The 7713-nt window shown below is 34.5% G+C and overlaps 1 long non-coding RNA gene across 1 annotated transcript; it reads left to right on the top strand.

Moving 5' to 3' along the window:
- The first annotated feature begins 2140 nt into the window (after positions 1-2140).
- On the top strand, positions 2141-6762 carry LOC139123615 (uncharacterized). The gene is made up of 3 exons (XR_011549728.1): positions 2141-4135; positions 4613-4695; positions 6352-6762. It is a non-coding gene; the product is annotated as an uncharacterized lncRNA (long non-coding RNA).
- Positions 6763-7713: the final 951 nt, after the last annotated feature.

Genomic DNA, 7713 nt, shown 5'->3' with positions numbered 1-7713 from the left:
TTTCGGAATACCGAAAAAATATTCTGCTTGAATTTGAAGTTTGGCTTTCGGATACCAAGCACTTCAATACATTTGCTGTTTTATAAAAGAAAATTGTTAAACAAAAAAATTTCAAGGGACCAAGTAACTTTTTTACCTTTTTTCCGTAGTATAGTGAACATTTTTTGGTTTAGGTTTAAGAAAGTTTGTAAAGTTGTTTTGTGTTCAAGTTTGATATTATGCGTATTTATGTTAAAGTATTTATCCTTAAATTCTGTAAAATGTTTTTAGATTCAGAAAAGGTTTGCTTTCACATAAAGCTCTATGCTTTTGGGTAAGGATTTATGTATGTTATTGTTCTTTCACTGGTTAAATAAATTCACCATTGCTTTACAATGCACAATGTTACGTGTTTCTATGAGGCAGAGTAATATATTCTGCTTTGTTTTTTAACTGTCAGGGTCCTAAATTGTGCAATTTTATTTTATCGATACCTAAGGATGACTGCTTTCTGTTAATTTGTGCATGTAAAGATAGCATATTTCTAATTTTAGTTAGAACAACTAGAACATACTCTTTTCAGTCATGTTGTCTAAATGGATGAAGCCCTAGACACTTCTGTCTTTTGTCATTCTGTTTGTGCGTCCAACAGCCTTTCTTTGAGGTGCCTGATCGTTTCCTTTCAAAGGTAGTTCATGATGTGTTTTTAACTTTAATTATAGTCGAATATTTTGCAATTTGTGTTTTTTTTTCTTAATTTTTACAATGTTGGTAAGGGTAACCATTCTGTTTCAACTTTATAATGTCTATAGCCGTAACAGGAACATGCCTAGATCAATTTGTTTTAAAGTTGGTAAAAGGACACAACCTTATTTATACAAATGGGCATTTGTTTTCGATAAAACCCAACATGGTTATAAGGTATTCAGTGTTATTTATGTCTAGAGCAGCAACTAAGACATGCCCCAACCTGTTGGTTCCAAAGTTGGTACGAGCACGTAACCCACTTGTGCAAGTGCACAACAATTTGTACCGTAATACGAAGCTATTTGGCTGCCAGATAGCTGTCTGTTATGATTTACATGTTAAGAACCCTAAAAGATACCTTAACCATGGTTATATAATAATACCCTCTGTCATACATTCTCCTTTTGGTGTTGGTCTATTCACGAATTGTTCCATAGTTGATTTAAGGTGCCACACACTGATTCAGTTCCAGATCACATTACTAATTTTGATATTTTTTCAAATACTTTGATGATTACATCATATTCTCTTTTTCATCTTCAAAATTATGTCACAGTGGACAAGGGGTTGGCATGATAATCTTACCTTGATTTTTGTCTGTATGTAGTCTTCAACTTCAAGTCAAGAACCCTTTAATAAAAACTGAGCGTAGGACTCTTTGGTTGATTAAACACAATCATGTCTTTATTACTAGAAGAAATAAACTACTTGCAATATTGTTTGATTTTAAAAGCTACATGATAATTGTCGTAACTGTAAATCTGAATCTCACACAGTTTAAAATTCTCAATCAGTACTTGATAACAAGATCGATATCACAATCTACTTGTCAGAAAATGTGAGATGGTTTCTCATAATTGCCTACTAGTAGTTTTATCATTTCCATCGACATTTTACCATAAATCTGAATCATAAACTAAATGTTACAGGGCTTGACATGAACATTGTAAGCTACAGCATGAAGCTGGAAAATTATGGCAAGTACTAGCAGAAATACCTAGTGAAAAAGTCCTCGGGACTAGTGCAGCTATTGAATATGTTTATCATTGCAATTATCTCTGAACATGGTCTGAGCAAAATCCACTATCATGGCTCTATCACTTCTCAAAGTGTTTATATATATATATATATATATATATATATATATATATATATATATATATATATATATATATATATATATATATATATATATATATATATATATATATATATATATATATATATATCATCATATTTATTCAGTACTATAGGCCACCGGCCTTAATGTACAATTTTCATATTGAAAAGTTACAGTCACTTGAGGTTTCAGACAAAGTTACATTTCTAGTTTCCATTGCCAAGCAGACGCTGACGTTGTTTAGAAGCATGGAATACATATTTTGCTAGATTTTCCAAGATGCTCTCATTTCTGATTGTAATAATCGACTAAATTTCCATTTTATAGCAGGTGTGTAGTAAAATTGAGGAATGAAACGGGCTCTGAGATTTTCATATTGAGTACAGACCAGGACAAAGTGAAATTCGTCTTCTATACAATTACAATTAAATGGACACAATCTATCATGAAGTGGAATTCCAAGTTCTCTTCCTTTTTGAACTAGAAGATTATGGGATGATACGAAGACGGGCTAAAGCCTTGCGATATACAGTAGTCTGAATACATTTAAGATATTTCTCACATTTAAAAGCCTTTTTTTTTAAATTTACATATGTACGGAGACTACAGCTACTCTCTATCTCTGATTGCCATTCTTGCATTGCGATATCACAACACCTTTCTTTAAACTGTTGAAGTAAATAAGTACAATCGATTGTTTGCTGATTTATCCAGAAGTCACCAAAACCATATTTATACAACAAATGTTTTACATATAAAGCCCAACAGTTTACACTTTTTTCTGCTCGATCATACTGGTACTTGTAACAATCATAGACAATTTCAGGGCATTCAGGGTGAAGACATCTTATCCAATAACGTAAAATTTCCATATCAAGGTAAGTTTTAATGGGATATCTTCCCAATTCTCCTCTTACAGCAGAGTTTGTTGTGTTCACATTTACACCTAACAGAAATTTGCAGAATTTATGCTGGATTTTTTCAACATCGACACAATCTCGTGTCCCCCAAATAGCACCACCATAAAGAAGGATAGGAAGTATCTTACAATCAAATATGTGAAATGCAATGTTGGGATGAAGCCCATCAAATCTGTATAAAGTGCTCTCAAGATTGTACAAAGCCTTCCTGGCTTGATCTGCAATGTATTTTTGTGCCTGATACCAGACACCTGAACTTGAAAGAATGACCCCTAAATAGTTATACTTTGAAACTACTTCAATTTCTTTACATCCCCAGTACCATTTCTCGGTCTTTTTTAGGCGACCTCCTTTCGAAACACAATTATTTGCTTTTACCAAGGTTTACTGTCAATCTCCAACGTTTACAATAATCATAAAGACGGTTAAGGAGTCGCTGCAAACCATTAGGGGTGCTACTAAAAAGAGACAGATCATCAGCATACAACAAATACAGAAGCTTTAACGTATAAGAGTACACAACAGTTTCTGTACCATATTTCAATGCTTCTTCTAAGTCATTAATATAAAAACAAAACAAAAGTGGAGAAATGACAGATCCCTGTTGTACACAGCAGTACTGATTTCAAAGAAATCACTTATACCTTGGGGAGATTTTACAGCAGCTTTCACATGTGAATACATAGAGTAAAGAGATGAAAAAAATTTGCCCCTTATCCCTTTCTTGGCCAGTTTATAAAATAATGAATAATGGTGAATCCTATCAAAAGCCTTTTCAAAGTCTATGAAAGCACAGTAGAAACGACTATTTAAATGAAACACATATTTTTCAATAAGAGTACGTAATAAAAACATTATCAATGGTACTTCTCTGTTTTCGAAAACCACTTTGCGCTTCCACCAACTTACTGTATTTGTCAAACCAACTTTGGAGCCTTTCTGTCATAATATATGTATAGATTTTGCTGATTGCATTTAAGAGCATTATACCACGATAATTACCTGGAATATCTTTACAGCCTTTTTATGAATCGGACTAATTAGGCCTACTGCCCATTGTTTGGGAAAAACACCTTTGTCCAAAATTCCATTGAAAAGAACACAGAGCATATCATACATTTCCTGGGGTGCATATTTCCAAAATTCCAAAGGAATACCATCTGTTCCAGGAGCTTTGTTATTTTTCAACTTATTTACACTATTTTTGATTTCATTCATATCTATAGGACAGTTTAATTCAGAGCAGTCAATATCTACATCACTGAAATCATCAAAATTAAGCTGCTCTACAAAGTCCTGGACAGAAGTATAGAACTCTTCCACACCCTCTACTTCCATTTGTTCTGGATTGAACAAGGCACTGAAATAAGTATGCCACTCTTCCCTTGTAATATTACTTGAGATACCAGTTGAACTTTGACTCAATTTCTGCCAAAACAATTTTGAATTGGCTGCATAGCTAAAAATTCTAATTCTTCACGTTTCTGTTTTTGATACGAGGACTTTTTACTGCGTAACAAGCGTCTATAGTCAGCTTTCATCTGAATATAACGATTCAAACTATCCTGGCTACGAAATTTTCTGAAATTATTCAAGAACTATAGACTTCCCTCTTTGTATTCAAACACTCCTTGTCAAACCAAGGATTCTGTCTATTACCTGTATATTGTGTATGCTTAAATTTCATTTCCTTGCTGCAAGAATATATAATTTTACAGAGACAATCAGCTGCACTTTCAAAATTTTCACATGCAATACACTCATAGAAAGTTTGACACATGTGCTCCACATTATCTGTATTGAAATTATCATAATATTGGTCTCTTTTCTCTGGAACCCATTTCAGTCTCGAGAAATTACTGTTATGAGTATTTGTGCCAGAAGAGACATGGACTGTGTGAACCAGAAAAGTGAGGTCAAAACATAAAGGTAAGTGATCTGACTCAATACGGTCATCAACTTTAAATTCCAAAAATTACAAAACATATTTGCTGTGGTGAGAACATAATCATTTACACAGGTCCCAATACTGGATACATATGTAAGATTACCAACTCCTTTGTCTTGACATAACCTACCATTTACAACAGCAATATCTACCCTAGAGCAAAATTCCAAAAGTTGTGCACCATAATTATTTACCACGTTATCCTGTGAAGTTCTAGGTGGTAACTGATAATTACAATTTACTGAATCATCAATTGGGAGATAATCTGAATCAAACTCAATACTTTCTGAAATATTACCAATTCTCCCATTAAAATCTCCTGCTATAATTACATCACAGTTGTAATGAGTAGTATACTTTATCAGATCAGACTCTAAATTATCAAAGAAACTCTTATCTGCAAATTTTGAACCTCTGGAGGACGGTACACTCCAGCAATCAATAAACGTGGGTTGTTGTTTTTCGTAAGTACAGACCAAACTATATTTGTAGATGTACACGAGAGAGGTTTAAGTTCAAAACCACAGCTGTTATTTTCACGAAAGAAAATTAATATACCACCAGAGGCTCTCCCGTAATTACTTTTCTTTACTCCAGGAGCCTGAATATTCTTATAACCATCGAAAGAAATCTTATCTTGCTTTGAAAGCCATGTTTCTGTCAGACATATAAAATCAAATTGTTGGATATATTCACGAAAATCAGCATTACCAAGTTTTTCCAGCAAGCCATTTACATTCCAAACTAGAAATTTCAAATGAGCAAAGTCAGCTTTAATACTTTCTTCTGAAGTTGTGCTACTGAAAACCCTGGATACATTACTCTGGCCGTGGCCAAAACCCTAGTCGGCTCTGCTTTGTGTTTCGTCAACAGGGTGTAAAGGACGGACCTTTTGGTAAACTCATCGTATACATATATTACGCCATTTACTTTCAGTTTATCATATACAAATTTTACTGATTTCCCTTCTGTACGAGCTTCTTCTGCGTACTTGCTTAGTTTCCTTCGTATTTCCCTCACCCGTGGAGTGTAATCTTCTCCAATGCGATAATCAGATCCTTTAAGTCTGTATGCCGCTCGTAGAATTTTCTCTCGCTGCTTGAAGCTGGAAAACTTCGCTATAATTGGTTGCGGGTGGCTGCGGGCGTATATGAGGCGATGTACACGTTCAAAGTCCGGAGCCTCTTCGATTTGCAGCTTTTCTTTAATAAAGTCTGTCAAAATCTGCTCAGTAAGCGACCAAGGTTCTTCCCCAGCTTGCTCAACTCCGTAAATAATCAAATTGTTTCGTTTCATTTGTGCCTGAGTTTTATCCAATTCATATTCCATTTTACCAAGCCTGTTACGTAACCCTTCGTTTTCTTCTGACAATTTAGCCATGGCTTCGCTATTTTCTCGCACTCCACCACGCAATTCTATAACTTCACCTGTTAACTTTCGTACTCTGTCATCTACTGTCTTTATTTGAGTAGATATTTCTTTCCTCAAACCTCTTATTTCAGCCATTACATCGCTCAGTGTACAGGCGGTACTACCGTTTGCAGTGTTGTCGGACGCAACATGGCTGCCGTCACTATCATCGCTCAACTCACACTGGAGACTGGTGTACTAGTAACGTCACTTGATTTATTTTTCAGGGCTTCGGTGATGCTTCTCTGTTGGGCCCCTCTCGTCGACTTCCTTGGACCGGGGTTTAACTCAACGTCACCGGATAACAACAAAAGGAGGAGTAGTATACCCACAACTTTCCAACTTCGAAGCTCGCGCTCAACACGTACCACCAGAGTCATCACTATACACGTATACGCACACGTGAGGAAGCCATCTTGAGCAGAGGACTGAGACGAACGAGCATCGTGATCTTTACATGCCATTTTAACGAGCATGTTATCGTATTTCGGCAAAAGAAACCACCAGTTGCCGGCCAACACACTTCAAGATAGTCTAGCAGAACAAATTTAACAAAATTTCTCCCGTAACGTTGAGAAATTTTGAGAGAGAATTCCGTCCATCGGCACCACGAGGAATACTCTACAAGCGCCCTCAAGAAACCCGTTGTCTTATATATATATATATATATATATATATATATATATATATATATATATATATATATATGTATATATAATATATATATATATATATATATATATATATATATATATATATATATATATATATATATATATATATATATATATATAAGGGATGCTGGAGAATTGATTTACAATGTCATCTCTACAACGTTGTTTCGTGAGTCGCGAAACTCACTCATCAGGAGACTAGACTGGACTCCAGTCTAGTCTCCTGATGAGTGAGTTTCGCGACTCACGAACAACGTTGTAGAGATGACATTGTAAAATCAATTCTCCAGCATCCCTATATATCTCGCTCTACTTTGTATTGAGCACTTTGTATCGGACAAGTCGAACCGCATACTTCGTATATATATATATATATATTATATATATATATATATATATATATTATATATATATATATATATATATATATATATTACTGGGATTATTGATTAACTGAATTATTCAATAGACATTAATTGATATTGGAACTTTTTATTGACTGCATCGCTTCCTTTCGCAAAATCATAAGCATTTGTTCGGATGCACAAATTACTGTTATTCAAACTCATTTTTCGATACACTTCCCTCTCCACTCATCAAATATTTGTTATTATTTTCGCTGAAAGTGGTATCTTCAAATCTATGCAACCAGAATCTGTACCGGGAGGGATGCTAGTTGAAATCAAAAACATTAAATTTCATTGCATGCCATTCAGTTATTTTGTTCTGTTAGGACTGCCAAATTATATAATTGGCTATTTCAAATGAATTCTGAGTAGACATACAGCTAATCGGTCGTTTCATCTCGTGTCAAGCCCTGTTAATCACTACGATATTCAGATTTACAGTTAAAGTATTGCATGACGAAAATGACAGAATTCAAACAATGTGATATAATGCAGTAGCAATCTTGTC

Source organism: Ptychodera flava (genome assembly GCF_041260155.1).
Source record: "Ptychodera flava strain L36383 chromosome 23 unlocalized genomic scaffold, AS_Pfla_20210202 Scaffold_23__1_contigs__length_28996876_pilon, whole genome shotgun sequence".
Lineage (NCBI taxonomy): Eukaryota > Metazoa > Hemichordata > Enteropneusta > Ptychoderidae > Ptychodera > Ptychodera flava.
The sequence above is the reverse complement of the archived record's forward strand: the minus strand, read 5'-3'. Positions and strand labels throughout refer to the sequence as shown.